We start from the raw sequence: 17634 nt of genomic DNA, 5'->3' as shown, positions 1-17634 counted from the left end.
CGTCTAATAGTGTAATAGTCTGATATTTAAATGGGGAAAGTTGTAAGGATGGGAGGGGGGGGGCTTTGAGAGTTGCTGCTGTAGCCACATGTAGTTAGGAATGTGCCTGTAATGTTGGCTGTACACCCTACATGTTGGTGTCATTTTGGAGGTTGAGCTGTGCAGTAAGCAATGGTCACTTGGGAGCAACACCCACCCCCTGACCTGCTCATTTGCACAATCCAGCTGCCAGTCTTTGCAATAGTCCATACCAGAGCAGGAGGATTGACCATCCCCACCCAAGCTTCAGTCCTATCTCCCCCCCCCCCCCCCCAGAGCCATAGCTGTCTCATCTCGCACCCAGTGCTATTCCCTAATCTAGCACTGCATCCCTCAACTTTTAAGTAAATAGAAATAATGTCCGGTCCAATACAGCTAGTGCTGCTAGCTATGTCCTGTTTCTACACTCCATAACACCATGTTGAGAAGCAAAAAAAAAAAAAAGTCCTACTTCTGATTTCAAAACTGTACCAAATCACTTGCTGAAGTACTTCAGTGCTGCAGTCCTGACCACAAAAGCAGTATCGAATTTCATTTCTGTATTGACCAATCTGAAATGGTACATAAATGATTACCACCAATATTACACTACGCATTGATCAGCATCTCCCGATCACACACCCCCATCACTGTGTGCCCTGGGTAGCTGCCCCCTTCACCTCATTCTATGTATGTATTTGCCTTCTCCTTCTTTAGAGGTAGTCAGGCAAAGCCTCACCATTCCTTCCCTGAAGGGTCCAGCTGTTGCTTCTGGGCTACTAATTGGACTTGAGTTACCTGGGTTGTAATTGGGAGTTTATTCTATAGAGCAACAGAGGCAAGCATGTCCATTATTCATTCCTTAAGTTACCTGGGCCATAATCGGGGGTTTATCCTGTATAGCAATGGAGCATCATGTCTGCTCATTCCTTGAGTAACCTGGGTCATAATCGGGGGTTTATTCTGTAGAGCAACAGAGGCAAGCATATCCGTTATTCATTCCTTGCGTTACCTGGGTCATAATTGGGGGTTTATTCTGTAGAGCAACAGAACAGCATGTCCGTTATTTGTTAATTGAGTTACCTGGGTCATAATTGGGGGTTTATTCTGTGTAGCACCAGAGCAGCATGTCTGTCATTCATTCCAGTGTACGTATACTTCAAGATGGTGCCTCATAGACCTGGGGCTGTGCTTAAAAGTAAGAGGTAAAGATGACAATTTTGAGTCATGCCTTAAAACCTTACCGTGTTTTTCTTAAAGTTGAAAAATAAAGATTAATTTTGTAAAGCAGTTATTTTGTATGCTTTTCCACTACTTTGCTTTGAAAACCACCATTAGGGTACTTGTAATATTAAATTTAGGCAGGGATTGAACATTCTGACCCTTTTCTCTACTTGCTGGCCTCCTGAACCTTGTCTGTGCATGAATTTTGATAGGCTAATTAAAACGTTGTTAAGATGGTTTCAGTGTTACTAAACTACAAGTCAGAAGAGGAATTTGTACACATTCTGTACTGTATACATTTCCTTTTCATTTTGATTATAGGCAAGTTGCATCAGTCTTAAAATCACCAACATAGACTGAATTTTTTTTTATTTGAAGCTTGTTTGCATTGGTTCCAAGCTGTTGACTTAACCTACTCAGTGAACCTACCAAAAGCAGAATGTTTTTTTTTCCCTTTACCCCAAAAGCAAATGGCATTCTTCTGTACTAATTGCCTGCATTTTGGTAACTACATGCTGTTTGAATAATCCAAAAATGAGGAAAAAGTGCCTAAATCGAACAAAATCAATAAACTCCAAAAAAAAAAAGGCACTTAGGAAAGACTGTCCAACACACAACCGGGATAAAAGCGGACTTTATTAAACAAATAAACAGTAACATATAAATGCATTAACGTATCACCCCGTGTTTTCGTCCCCAGTTTAGACTTTTTCAGATGTAAAACAACAGTTACTGCCAATAAAACAACTTTCCTAATTATCCAATAAAAAACACTTATATAAACTAATTAAGTAATCCACTAAACACTTTTCATAGGTTCATAGGTAGGTACTAGGCTATCGGCCCAAGGGCCTAAGCAAGCCTAGCCAACAAGGTTCCCTGGCTTACGCCACCCAAGAAAGTTATTTTCCTGTGCCACTGACGAGCAGAGACACAGAAGTGATCCCCGGGGTGTATTTCCTATTTCCCATCCACTCATCAAGATTTTTCTTGAAGAGTGCTAATGAAAAACTTTGCTTGACATAGATGGGTAGTCTGTTCCAGTGTATGGGAAGTCTCTGGGATAGGAATCTATCCCTCCAGCATGTCCTGTTTATTGTGGTGACAAGGTTTAGGTCCCTAGAGCGTGTAGCTCGGAGGGATTGGGATTTCTTTAGGTGTAGCATGTCCAACAGCTCTGGGTTTGACATAGCTTTATATGTTAGGCAGAGATCACCTCTGAGTAGGCGATATGCTACGGAGTAAAGCTGAAGTTTTTTGAGGCGGTCAGTGTAGGGCATTTCTTTGAGTCCAGTAATCCTCTTTGTGAGGTACTTCTGTGGCCTTTCCAACTGCTGCAGATGTCTTGTGAGGTACATTCCAAAAGGGGCGTTGTACTCTATAATGGGTCTAATGAGTGATGAGTGGAGGGTAACGATGATCTCTTTTTTTCCTGGATGAGAATCCTTTTATGATGAGGTGTGCCATGTAGAAGGACTTCTTGACTACTGTGGCGATGTGACTATCAAAGGAGAGACTACTGTCCACCTGGGTCCCAAGGTCTCATCACGCATTTGTTGTTAAGTAGATTGCTGCCTATGTGGTAGTTCATGGGTACAGAGCTTTTACCAAAGGGAATGACACTGCACTTTTTGGCATTGAGCTTGAGGCCATGGCTCTGACACCAGGCATCTGTCTCAGAGAGGCACTTCTGTAGGATGTTCACATCATTTGTGGACTTGACTATGGCTCCTAGTTTGCAGTCATCTGCGAACTTCGTTAGCCAGAGGCCTTCTGTGTTAGGTGGTACTTCAGGACGGAACCCTGTGGTACTCCACTTGTCACTGGTTTGAGGTCAGATTTGGAGTCTGCAACCTTTACAGTGTGGGTTCTGTCATTGAGCCAATTGGCAACCCATCTTGTGGCGTAGGGATTTATGCCCAGTTTATTGAGTTTAGCTATAATTCCAGAATGGGGGATGGTGTTGAAAGCCTTGGCGAGGTCAAGATAGGCTGTGTGAACCACTTTACCCTCATCTTCGGCTTTGGTGACTGCCTCAAAGAAGTCGATCAGGTTCAGGAGGCATGATCTGCCTTTCACAAACCCGAACTGGGTGGGATCCAGAGTTTGGAAGTTACCAATGTCTTTGTTTATGAGTTCCATGATGATACGTTCCATGGCTTTGCAGACCAGGCTCGTCAGGCTAATAGGTCTATAGTTCCCGGGATCAGTGGTGGCTCCCCCTTTTTGGAGTGGGATAACTGTTGCTGTGCACCATTCAGTGGGCACAAAGCCTGATGTGCGGCTATTATTGAACATGGTGCTTAAGTGGGGAGCCAGTTCATTCTGAAGTTCTTGCAAAACGCAGCCTGGGATGTTGTCCGGTCCCATGGATGCTGTGTTTTTGGCTTTAGAGAGTGCAGCTTTCCCCTGCGTAGTTGTGATTGCAGGGACTCTGCATTCTTCCTGTATAGATATGGGCCCTTTAGGGGGTGGGGGGGGGTACAGTTAGCACTGAACCTATCTGTCAGGATGTTGGCAATTCATATGTCAGCTTGTTGGGGTAGCCTCTCTCAGTAAACATACCCTCCAAAAATTCATATTCACAATTGAAATTTGGCAAGAAGTGTCATATGGTAGGAAAGATAATTTTGCACCCATTTTAGGGACTGATTCCCATCTTTCTAGACATACTAATATAAAGAAAGAAAGAGAGCCTATGGTCGATGAAAATAGTTTTGAGAGTACTTTTGTGACAGACGTTAATGGGGATGCTCACATTATTAAGATTATTATTCAGAAAGAATTGACTAAATTTGCAAATTTATCTGATTTGAGGGTTATTTTTGACAAATCCTTGAAATGTATCTTCAGGAAGGGCCCTAATATTAAAGATTTATTAGAATGTGATCAAATGGATATTAATTATAATAGGCGTAGAAATGCGGGTACATTTAATTGTGGATCATATCCACAGTGTCCTTTCATTATTAGTGCTGAAGCTGTTTATGTAAGTGATGTAGAGACAAATATACTGTAAGTAAGGCTTATAGTACTTGTGACACTAGTGGGGTTGTGTAAATTGCATTGTGTGATGCATGTAATGCATTCTATGGTGGCAAGACAGAAGGGAAACTTGGAAGATTAATGTATGAGGATATCTATGATGTAAGAATTAAGAACAAAAAGAATGCTTTGTTTAAACATACCTCGTATGTGAATCTGCTAAGTTGTTATTTTTCATTTTAGAGGCAGTACCAGTTGATGTTAGGGGGCATCATGGGACAACAAAATTGAATATAAAGAGGTCTATTGGCAGATTATTTTAGAAGCCAATACCGTGCCAGGGTTAAATGAAACTGTCTCCTTTGGCCCCATTTGAAACTAAAAGCTGCTAAATTATGGTATTTTACCTTTCATTTTGAATATTATATTTTATCATATGTAGACTGGGAGGGGACACTCCTCCCAGTCTAGTGTCATTAGCTCATTCTGCCTAATACAGAGAGAACATTTGAGAAGGCCAACCCACTTAGTTTCTTAACCTTGAATTATCTCTGTTCCTCCTCTCTCCCTTTCCACTTTACTAAAAAAAAAATGTACCATTGCTAGAATATCTTTGTGTTCTGATTGAGTGTGCTTCTGAAACAATCTGGAAATATAGAGCTAATAAGTATATTTTTGGCACTTTTTAACCGTTCAGAGTTGAATAAAACAATAATTGAATTCAGTTCAGAATAACATTTGAATAAATTGCATTTATTTAAACTGTATTTGCTTTAATATTGCTACAACTCAAGTGTTTGCACTGCATTTGAATTGTTTTAAGTGTTGTTTTAGCTTGTTTCTTGCCTTTCCTGTAACTAGTCTAGTCTAGATACAGATTTGCTGTATCCAGGACTGTTTGTAAGCTTCTGAGCTCCCAAGCCTTTCTGTGTTGGAGGGAAGCCTTCTAGCTTATCAGTGGGAGTGGTGAGCACTAGGTAGCCAATCTACCACAAGAAGAGTGGTTTCTGGCCCAGAAATTGTAGTTTATTGGCCGTTTGGGCAGTTTTTTTTTTATCTCTTTCAACTTTCTGGTTTAAAAGCCCGCATTTGTGCTTGTTTCCCACCTTTCCTGTAACTAGTCTAGTCTAGTCCAGAAACAGATTTACTGTTTCCAGGACTGTTTGTGAGCTTCTGAGCAGTACCAAAAACTCTGCTCTTCAGTTTTTCCCTTAGATCTGCTAGTTCTCTCCTCTCCTGCACTTTTGCTAGCTTATTACTGTAGCACTTTACCACACTTCTTGTAGCAATTATTGTAGCACACAAAAATGCTACCAGCACTAAATGTTCCAGAAGGAAACAGCTCCAGTACTTATTATTAATGCCCACCCCTCCAGGCATGTCTAAAGGTCAGTTCCCTGTGCTTTCTCCTATTAACCTGGTGAACTTGGGCATCCTGAGGCAGTGTAGCAACTGCCTCATGTACACAGACAACCCTCTCCTCTTAACTCCCAACACTCAGACTTACAAGAGATGCACTTGTATATCCAAACTGGAAGCCACGCACTCTCCAACCAAGACCAGAATAGCTGGAGAAGGTCAACACTTGCACCACACCTCATGGAACACATAGCCCTTTATAACACACACCAGCACTGCCTTCACATAAAACCACAAACCACACACCCACCTTTGCGAGGCTCTCAATAAAAAACTACCAAAAGAGCAAAGGCCTCCAAGGCAGAAACGCACTCGACCATCACAACACAACGCTAATCATGAGACACATAGCTCTCCTAAACAGTGTGCCAACCAAAGCCCCTAAGGCAAAACAGCATGCCCAACACACTAGTCATAGGTGACTCGATAGTAAGGCACACAGATGTCCCGCTCACTAGGTTGAATAAGGAGAAAGTAACAGTCAGCTGCCTGTCAGGTGCCAGGATCCACCACATAACACACGCACTCAGGTCCCTCAGCAACAGGTACAAATATGACTCTGTCATTGTGCATGTGGATGTGAATGATCTGAGACATACCACCCTGGACTACATGAAAAGAGACATGGAGGAGTATGACCCCTAGCCCTGAGCAGCGTCCTATGATCACCCAGAATGATACCACAGTACAAGGAGAAAATTATTGCTTTCAACAATTGGCTAAGTTTCTTGTGTCATTCCAAGGGGATCCAGTATCTGTCTGCCTGGGATGAAATGATTCACAGACCACGATGCTTTGCCAGTGATGACCTGCATCTGTCACCCCTAAGCTTCTGGATACTGGCCAAGGCTCTTGCCACCACTATAGTACCTTTTTTAGGCTGTGTTCCAAAGACCAAATTACCACCGTAACAGTTACAAACAAATGCAATCTGAGGGGAATGCTGTTCAGTGCTATAAGTCTAAACCTAACACTGTCATACTGGACGACTTCAACTACCCCTCCATTAACTGGGAAAAATACTCATGTACCAATACACTTGCCCAATATTTCCTGGAATTCATTAATTCCAATGCCCTGGACCAGCTCGATTGCTTCGTGTTTCACTTTTGCAGTCATCACATTTCGGTTATCTGCCTGCAGGTAGCCCTCAGCCGGCCTGAATACCAGAGTCTTGGATTTTTGCATCAGATGCTCTCTTCTTCCATGACGTCAGGTCATCAGGGGTATAAAACATGCAGCCAACACCATTACATCAGTATTTCTTGCCGCACGGTGCCCGAAGCAGAAGCAAGTGCCGGTCGGCCAACTCCTGAAATTTTCGTTTTCGAGTTTCAGAACCGAAGTCTTCAAAAAAGCGAAGTACCCCATTGGGGATTCCTTTTTCTTGCTCTCAACCGATGTCTGTAAAAGTTAACAATTGTCTTACCTGTGGAAAGCAAATACTGCATAAAGATTTTCATTCGTACTGCAGACCATGACGTCCCTCGCTGTAGTTTTTGTGCCTTGTTCAACCCTTGAACTATTCGTCGTCGGGCTATATTTGCAGCAAATTATTTTGATACTCGGTATAACTATCCAGAAGTGATTTTGGTAAGCCATCCAACTACTGATATTATGAAAAAACTTAAGGATAAAGACAGACACAGACCGCATAGGTCCAAAACTGCCGATGACGCTTCCGTTAAGCTAGTCGCCAATCCGACGGTACTCAGTGAGGCGCTTTCGCAGCCCCTGATACCCACTACCTCAGATTCGCAGGCCTCTACTGAGATCCATTTGGAGTCTGGTATGCCGAGAGATGCTTCTTCGACTATGGAACCTGTAGATGTCTCTACCTTGGATGGGTCCGGAGCCGCTGCGAGGGCACTGGCTTCTGAGGGTATATTCAGGCCTACAGACTTGCATTTTAAAAACCCGACATCCAAACCGCATGCTCAGGCCCATATGCCTAAAAAACAAATACTTAGAATGGCTGAAGACCTTATTACCTTAATTAGGGGAAGCCAGCCTTCCCCCACTAAGAGACCTAGAACTGATTTTCCTTCTGTTTCTTCTGATCAGGAATCTGATACTTCTGTTTATTCTGATTATCAGGTTTTGCCCTTATCTACCTATGAGGATTTTGATGCAGAGGATTCCATTCCCTCTGCTTCCCCTCCAGAAGATTTTTCTTTTGATGAAACCTTGCACACTCTTAGGGAGCATTTCCATTGGAAAAGTCAGGATTACTCTGACTCCAAAAAGAGGCTTAGAGACTTCTTACTCCTCCCTCAACACAGGCCTTTAGCTATCCCTCCTGTTCTGGACATTGTAGATTATGCTTTCTTGGAGTCTAGCATTTCCCCAGACACTTTCCCTCCAGCTCCCAGAAAACCTGACTGGTATTACAGAGTCCCTGACTCTCACAAGTTCCTCTTCAAGAATCCATTTCCCAAGGACCAAAGGGCATTAAGGCTACTGCTGCTAAAAACCCTACCCCTTCTGATAGAGATTCTAGAGCCTTGGACAGATGGGGTAAGAAGGTATATACTTCTGCTACTTTGGCCATTAGGGCTTTAAATTGCCAGTTTCATATGTTAAAGTACCAGCAGCATATTATAGGACTGCTTAAACAGAAAATGATGTTGATTCCTGACTGCTGAACACAAAGAATTACAGGATTTAATGCATTCTGCAGAACAAGTTGGTAAACATACTTTGCAATATGGTTTTGACTCTTTAGAAGCATCTTGCAGGGCTGCTGTCACTGGGTCTGTACTTAGAAGGCATGCTTGGCTTAAGGAGCAAAACTTGCCAGATCATGTTAAAGCTAAATTACTGGATGCTCCCTTAAACCAAGACCGCCTGTTTGGCAACAAAGCAGAATAAGTCCTCAAAAAGATGGAGGAAAAAGCTAAATCTATGCAAACTGTTAAAGAATTCCTGCAAGTACAGCCTCCCAGATTTAGTAGGCATTGGCCTTCAAAGAATTGGTCCTTTCCAGCCTCTTCCAGGCCTTCTCAGTCCAAACCCAGGAACAGCAGACCACCTAGTTTACAGTCTCAGGCTACGCACAGGCCTAAGCAGTGGGGGGCTCCCACTTCCAAATCAGGGAGTAGTAAGACACCCCCCTACAGAAAACTGGCACAATGACTTAACCTTAACCCTTCCAAGCCCTGCTCAGCTACCTGCTCCCTTGGGAGGAAAGCTCGCCCTGCATGCTAAAAACTGGGAACTCATTACCCAGGACAAATGGGTTTTGAATATAGTTTCCCAGGGATACAGATTCCACTTTAACAACCTACCAACCCCAAATGGTTGGCCAGACCTACCCCCAAATCAGTGGGCAGAGGCTCTACAGCAGGTTCTCTCTGTTCTAAGTATCAGGGCTATTCTACCTGTCCCAACAGAAGAAAGGGGACAAGGTTTTTATTCAAGACTTTTCCTGGCACCCAGAAAAGACAGCTCCTGGCGTCCTATCCTGGACATCTCTATTCTAAACACCTTTTTGGTAATCCCAAAGTTCAAAATGCTAACACTTCAACAGCTGCTTCCTATGCTAGGCAAAGCTGACTGGTTGGCAACGTTAGACTTAAAGGAAGCTTACCTGCACATTCCAGTAAGGGAATCTTGCAGGAAATACCTACACTTCAGGGCAGGCTGCATGCACTGTCAGTTCTCTGCACTTCCCTTTGGCTTATCTACTGTGCCCAGGGTGTTCACAAAGTGTCTAGCTCCAGCCATTGGATTTTGCAGGCAGAGAAATATTCAGATATACCCATGGATGATTGTCTGATTCAGGAAGAAAGCTAGGACCTGCTATTAAAACATCTGGCATTCGTAAAGAAACTTCTAACCTCACTGGGGGTACACCATAAACGAAAAGAAATCTCATCTAGTACCCTGCCAACAGATTGTATTCCTGGGAGCAAGCTTGAACACAACTTCCCAGATGGCTTACCTCACGCCAGAGAAACAAGATTATTTGACAACCTACTTCAAACTACTGGCCACAAAGACCAAGCTATCTGCAAGAAAAATTCTGCAAATCCTGGGATTCATGGCCTCTTGCATTCTACTAATTCCATATGCAAGACTGCATATGAGGAAACTACAATGGTATCTAAAAAGCCTATGGTGTCAACATTCTCAGGACCTAGAATCAATCATTCTTATCATTCCTTGTATAAAGACAGAGTTCCTTAAGTGGGCAGAGGCCTGCTACCACATCAAGGGGCTCCCTTTCACTCTACCCCCTGCCACCCAAACCCTAACAACAGAAGCATTAGACTGTGCATGGGGGGCTCACTTGGCAAGGCAGTGCATTCAGGGCAGATGGAACCCAAGACAGATGCACCTGCATATCAACCAAAAAGAAATGTTAGCTGTACAGAATTCCCTGACAGCCTTCAAAGACCACATTCTTCCAGGACAGTTATTGGTAAAGACAGACAGCACAACAGTTATGTGGTACATAAGCAGGGGAGAACCCACTCGTACCCTCTCTGCAGACTAGCCATGGCTTTGTGGAACACAGCCTTGAGCTACCAAGTGCACCTACAGGCTCAATTCCTGCCAGGCAAGCTAAATTTTCTGGCAGACGACCTAAGCAGAAATCTCATGGACTTGCACAAATGGAAACTGGAACCAAAGATATTCAACCTCTTGAGGAACAAATGGGGGACTCCAGAGGTAGACCTGTTTGCCTCCCCTCAGAACTACCAATTGGACAAATTCTGCACAAGGACTTCCCACAGTCAAGCTTGGAAAGTGGATGCTCTGTCCTTTACCTTGGAAAGCCTCTCTGTTTATGCCTTTCTCCCTCTGCCTCTCCTCTCGAAGGTTCTGCTAAAGATCAAACAGGACAAGCCAAGGATAATACTGATTGCACCTGACTGGCCACACCAGCACTGGTACCCCCTCTTGCACAGTATGACACTGTTGGAACCATGGCACCTGCCTCAGACCCCCTTTCCTGCTGTCCCAGCAGGCGGACCGGATTCTGCACCCTCAGCTTTAAACCCCTGAACCTTGCAGCCTGGCTAATTCCTTGAACTTGCCAACAGCATCCCTAAGTAAGCAGGTGCTAGATGTCATTCTGGAGGCAAGGAGGCCTAGTACTAGAAAATCCTATGGTGAAAAGTGGAAGAGATACTGTTCCTGGAGCCAGACTCAGGGGATGGGCAAAATTGTGCCCAGCTTACCTCATATACTTCAGTACTTAACAGAAATGCTCCACAAGGGCTTATCCTTCTCGTCAATTAAAATTCATGCCTCTGCCATTTCAGCACATTTATAATACTGAACCACCCCTCTTCTCTTACCCCCTGCTATAGCAATTCCTCAGAGGGGCCAAGAATTTAAGACCCCCCCTGGAGAGCCCCTACTCCAGCCTGGGACCTTAACTTTGTATTGGAAAAGCTCACTCTCCCTCCTTTGAGCAAGCTGCAACTGCAGAGTTGAAATTCCTTTCTTGGAAAACAGCCTTCCTTCTAGCCATCACTTCAGCAAGAAGAGTGTCTGAATTACAGGCCCTCATGGCAGTGAAGCCCTTCATTATCTTCCATGCAGACAGGGTTTTCCTCAGGACCAGTCCTTCCTTTATGCCCAAGGTGGTGTCTAATGTGGCACTAAATCAGTCCATTCATTTGCCTACCTTTTTCCCGAATCCACAAAACAAAGGAGAGCGAATACTGCACTGTTTGGATGTGCACGACAACTTAGATTCTATGTGGACAGGACTAAGCCTCTCAGAAAATATTAACAGCTGTTAGTTGGCTTTGATGCAGGAGCAGAGGGGAAGACCATTTCAAAGCAAACCATTTGTAAATGGATGTCCCATTGCATTAATTTCTGCTATAAGCACCATGGAAAACGTACCCCACAGGGGATAAGATCACATTCCACCAGGGCTGCATCTACCTCTACAGCCTTTCTCAGAAGAGTCCCTACCAGAGACATCCTAGAAGCTGCTACCTGGAGCTCTGTATATACCTTCACCAAGCATTACCACATGCCTATTTTTTTTCTAAATCCAGGGCTGGTTTTGCCACTGAAGTCTTGCAGGGCTTAATAGCTGGCCCTAATGCTCTCTAACTTCCTCCTCCCTCCCTTAGCGTTGGGAATCAACCCAAATGTGATGACTGCAACAGTGAAACACGAAGAACATAGTACAGTTGTGTACACGTACCATAAATGTAGATGTTAGAGTGCATTCACTGTTGCAGTCCTGGTTACCCTCCCTCCAGCCCCTTGACTTCTCTTGGCTCTACCTTTCCGTCTTTTTTGGTGTATTTAAGCTTTCTGATGTATTTGTTTTTTTTTGATGGGGGTGTACCATAACATATAATTGCTTCCCATTGTGTGGACACCTGACATCTGGGGCAAGAAAAACTGATGTAATGACGTTGGCTGCATGTTTTATACCCCTGACGACCTGACGTCATGGAAGATGAGAGCATCCGATGCAGGAATCCAAGACTCTAGTATTCTGGCTGGCTGAGGGCTACCTGCAGGCAGATAACCGAAATGTGATGACTGCAACAGTGAATACACTCAGACATCTACATTTATGGTAAGTGTACACAACTGTACTTTCTTACCCCCACTAGAGGCAGGAACATCCTTGACGTGGTCATTACTAACATGGGAGACCGTTGCTCTACACCAGTAGTCAACTCCTCCGTGGTTAGGTCCCACCACAAACTAATCACTTTGGAAATCCACATCCCTCCTACCCCCCTGCAAAGGTAACTACCATGAAAAACATCTCCAAAGCTAACTCTGGGCTCCTAAAAACAGAGGTGGCTAACTTCACTGCACCCATACAAATCGAGAATAGTTGCATGGCCGCCATATTATACACCAGTGCACTGTATGAACACGTACACGAATGCATGGATCTCGGAACCCGATAGAACCAAGATGCTCTCCTTCAAAAAAAAGGAAGCCAATCTGGTGGCCCCCTGCTTTAAACAAACTCTACTACAGGAGGAAGAAACTGATGCGGAATAAGGTGAAGTCCCAAGACTGGAAAAACTCCCTTATTATCCTCAGCAAAAAGTTGAGATCCCGCATCAAATCCTCTAAAGCTAGCTATGAAAACCGAATTGCAGCAGACAACAAACACGAACCACAAGGCCTTCTATAGTTATGTAAAGAATCTATTTGCTCTGAGCTACTGCACAATGGTATCTCGTATACGGCGCCAACAGATATTGCCAGTATATCGGCCGACAGATTCACTCCCAGCTTTACCCCTCATTCCCCCCCACAAAGGACCAATCATAATACCAGTACATTGCCAGGCACCCAGTATTACTGCTGCACAGGTTAAAACAGCACTGTCCAAGGCCAAGAATACAGCTTCTGTGGGAACTGACAATATCCCTGGCTGTGTTCTACATGAACTGCAGAGTGAACTGGCACCACACCTGTGCCCTGTTCAATCACAGCTTCACCTCAGGCTTTGTCCCCACTGAATGCACACTGCTGCAGTCATCTCGCTCCACCAAGGAGGAGCGACTACAGACCCTGGGAACTATCTCCCCATTACGGTAACAAGTCTGATATGCAAAGCTATGGAACGCATCATCAAGGACCTAATAAGTAAGGATACAGGGAATCTCCAAACTCTGGATCCCACACAGTTTGGTTTTGTGAAGGGTAGATCATGCCTGCTCAACTTGGTCAACTTCTTTGAGTCAGTCACCAGAGTTGTGGATGAAGGCAAGGTGGTTCATACAGTCTACCTTGATCTGGCCAAGCCCTTTGATACCATTTCCCACTCAGGAATCAAAGAAAAACTCACTAAGCTAGACATCAACCCCTATATCACTAGGTGGGTCACTGACAGGCTCACAGATAGATAGAACCCACAGTGTGAAAGTAACTGATTCCAATCAGTCATGAGTGGAGTCCCACATGGTTCGGTCCTGGGTCCTCTCCTGTTTGGTGTCTACTTCTCTGAAGTCCAGGCCAGCAAGAAGGGACTCTGGCTGACAAAGTTCACAGACGATTGCAAGTTGGGAGCTATTATTAACTCCCCAAGTGATGTTGACATCCTGCAAAAATGCCTCACTGAGACCAACAACTGGTGTCAGAACCATGGCCTTAAGCTCAATGCAAAAAAATGTGTCGTCATCCCCTTTGGGAAAAACTCTGTTCCCATGAATTACCACATCAATGGTAGTCCACTGAATATAGAAGGTGTTATAAGAAATCTGGGAACACAGGTTGACCACAACCTCTCTGTTGACCACCACATTGCCTCTTGGTCCGAAAGTCCTTCTATGTGGCACATCTCATTACTAAGGGTTTTGCATCCAGGAAGAAAGAGGTTATTGTCTTCCTCTATTCTTCCCTCATTAGGCCAGTCATCAAGTACAATGCCCCATTTGGCATGTACCTAACTAGACACCTGCAACAACTGGAGGGTCCACAAAAGTACCTCACAAAGATGATCCCAGGCCTTAAACAGTTGTCCTATATGGACAGACTCAAAACATTCCAACTATTCGCTGTCTCATATCACCTACTTAGAGGCGATCTCTTCTTGACTTACATAGCCATGTCTGACCCAGCTCTTTTAGAAATGCTACATGTAAGGAAATCCCAATACCTCCACACCACATGCTCCAGAGACCTCAGCCTCATTAACACAATCAACAGAACATGCTGGAGCGACACGTTCATAACCCAGAGACTTCCCATTTTTATGGAACAGACTTCTCATACATGTCAAACAGAGCACCTCACTGGCCCTCTTCAAGAGAAATCTTGATGAGTGGATGGGAAGTAGAAAATTCACCCTGGGGATCACTCCAGTGGCTCTACTCGACAGAAGCACTGGGCACCAAGGTCAGTTGGCACAATGCCAGAGTAATCCTATGGGCTAGGCTTGTAAAGGCCCCCAGGGCCATTAGCCTAGTTTACACCTATGAACCTATTATATTTATTACATTTATTATTTGTATTTATTTAGAGTTTATTTACATTTTCAAAAAATCTTTTTTGATGACATAGGTTTGACCACTAGATGGAGGCAAAGGATAATAGATTTAAATGTGCCCTATAGATTCATAGGTAGGTACTAGGCCATCTGCCTGAAGGCATTTATAAGCCTAGCCAGAATGTGTTGGCCTTGCTTTTAATAGTCAAATAAATACATTTTTAAATATTTTATTTCAAGTTTCTTAATGATATTTTTATAATTTGAATTTAGTAACTTTGATGTATAAATGAGAACAAGTTTTTATTTTATTTTGTACGTATTTTATGCATTATTTAGTTTGAAAAGTGTTTAGTGGATTCCTTAGTTTATATAAATGGCTTTTACTGGATAATTAGGGAAGTTGTTTTATTGGTAGTTCATGACTGTTTTTTGTATAAATGGATGCATTTTCCACTGTTTTACATCAGAAGTCTAAACTGGGGATGAAAATGTGGTGATACATTAATGCATTTGTGTTGTTTGTTTAATAAAGTCCATTTTTATCCCAGTTGTGTGTTGGACATGCTGTTTAAAGTTTTGATTGTAATTTTTTCAGTCTAATATCTGTGACTACAAATGTCTCACTTTAGAATTATTGAAAACTAGCCTCGTTGCTTCTTGTTCAGAGTCAGTAAATGAAGGAATCAAAACAGCTGCAGATATTTATAATTTCTTGTTTTTGTATCATACCTAATTCCACTATTTCATCTGTAGTGTAAGAACTGGTGTAAAGAAATTGTATGTTGTAAATTTTTGTATGTTGTCTTTATGTGATAACACTTAATTGTCTCTAGTTTAAGTATCCAAACAGTAAATGTGTCCAAATGACTGGCTCAGACTGAGTCATACCAGTACCTTATGTAGAACAGGCAGAACTTCTGCTTCTTTTTAAGTAAAAAAAAAAAATTGTGCACTTTTCATGTTTTATGGACTGTAATTTTAGACTGGATCCTAGCAGCGTTGTTCGAGTTTTTTTTTTCTACTGATGTAAACTGAATTTATGGTTTATCTCCTCAGTGTTATACATTTGCCTGCTGCGAGTTTAAAGTTTGTTGTGTTGCCCATTTCAAATCAATCTGAAATAAGTAGATGGGAGAATCACCCAAAATGTTAAAACAGAGGTGTGTGTGTCATATATATATATATATATATATTAATGTATGTGTGTGCGCATGTGTAATATACATACATACATATATATATATATATATATATATATATATATATATTTATATTAATGTATGTGTGTGCGCATGTGTAATATACATATATATATATATATATATACACACATATATATATATATATATATATATATATTTATATTAATGTATGTGTGTGCGCATGTGTAATATATATATATATATATATATATATTTATATTAATGTATATGTGTGCGCATGTGTAATATACATACATAGATGTGTATATATATATATATATTTATATTAATGTATGTGTGTGCATGTGTAATATACATACATATATATATATGTATACATATATATATATATATATATATATATATATATATATATATATATATATATATTAATGTATGTGTGTGCGCATGTGTAATATACATACATATATATATATATATATATATTTTTTTAATTAAAAAGATGGTCTTAAACTGAAACCCTCCAGAACACTGTTTGAAAAACGAAGCTGTGTGAGAATACTTTACATACCTTAACTCTAAATATTTGCAGTTGTCCTTAGTACTGGCATATCTACCTTAGAAAGCCTGACATCCAGCCTGACTTCCAGGATGATCTACCCTTCCCCTCGGGAACATCATGACGGTTTCTGTATAAAAGCCATGTCTCCCCTTGCTGTTTAGCATTTTCTTGACACAGTTTGCAGTTAATGCCGCCACTACTCTGCCTGTAGTCTGGCATTATTCTGCCTGCTTTGAAACTCAAGTGTTTTTTTTATTTCTTCCTGTTCATAACTTAGCTTAGTCGGATGACAGACTTTGTTTTAGGATATGCCTGTCCTTAAAAAAGGCAGATGCTCTTGCGGTAGACACATTCCACACAAAGGTTTCCATATCCTTTAACTATGTTAGAAATTTCAGAAACCGTGCCCAACACTGCACAGGACTAACAGTAAATTACCACTAGGGAGACTTATACTTCATACTGTTTAAAACAAAAAAAAGTGGCACGTGCCACTAAAGATGCTAGGATGCAGATAGTACAGAGTGTATTCCAGGGGTACTGACTGCTTCTTTCCATTGTGGAGAATCCTGGATTTCGTGCAGATACAGGAAAATTAGGCTGGTAGTGTTAGCTTCACAGTGACCAGACAAGTGATGGGTACTGAAGGACTGGGTATGTGCAGAGGTTTAGAAATTTAGTGTATGTGTATTAAGATGACGGACAATAGGGTGTATAATATAAACACTGCATTGTCTTGTAGGATTTGAAGGTTTGGAGCAGATTAAAATCAGTGGTGTAGAAAAAAACACAAATGGAACTGGAAGGGGGCATTTTAAGTTAACACTGAAGATGCTACTAACCTGCAACGTGATGGGATGTGTAGATCAGAATGTGTGTGCATATACCTTTAAGAAGCTATCCAAGGGCTTGCACAAGTGTATAAATACTGAGCACGTGCAAGTCTGACTGCCATTTTGTAGTAAGCTGCTGAGATGTAAGCCTGTATGTATATAAGGTCTGTCTGTTGACTAGTTCATTCATATTTTATGAAGCTGCTATCCATCCTTGTGTGTTTCTATGTACTAAAGCATCTAAACAAAAACCCCAGCCTTCCTGTCATATGTGTTGGAGACAAACGAGCGACATGGTGTCAGAAAGGGATCCAGTAGCAAGCCCAAGAGACACACAGCTAATATACAAGCGTGAATCATCCTTAAAATCTACATACTTCGCAAAATAGGTCAAAAAACTAATTTTAGATATTAAAACTTGCTCAGCACTATTTCTTATTCGCAAAATATGAAATGAGGCATACAGAACGCTCTATTTGCATAAAAGTCCAATTT

At 42.1% G+C, this 17634-nt stretch overlaps 1 protein-coding gene across 3 annotated transcripts in view; it reads left to right on the top strand.

Annotated features, from left to right (window-relative positions):
* RALBP1 (ralA binding protein 1) overlaps window positions 1–17634 on the top strand; it is a 597292-nt gene that overhangs the window by 452721 nt on the left and 126937 nt on the right. The window lies entirely within an intron of this gene.

This window comes from Protopterus annectens, chromosome 3.part1 (assembly GCF_019279795.1).
Source record: "Protopterus annectens isolate FY-2018-M chromosome 3.part1, PAN1.0, whole genome shotgun sequence".
NCBI lineage: Eukaryota > Metazoa > Chordata > Ceratodontiformes > Protopteridae > Protopterus > Protopterus annectens.
This window is presented reverse-complemented; position numbering and strand designations above follow the sequence as displayed.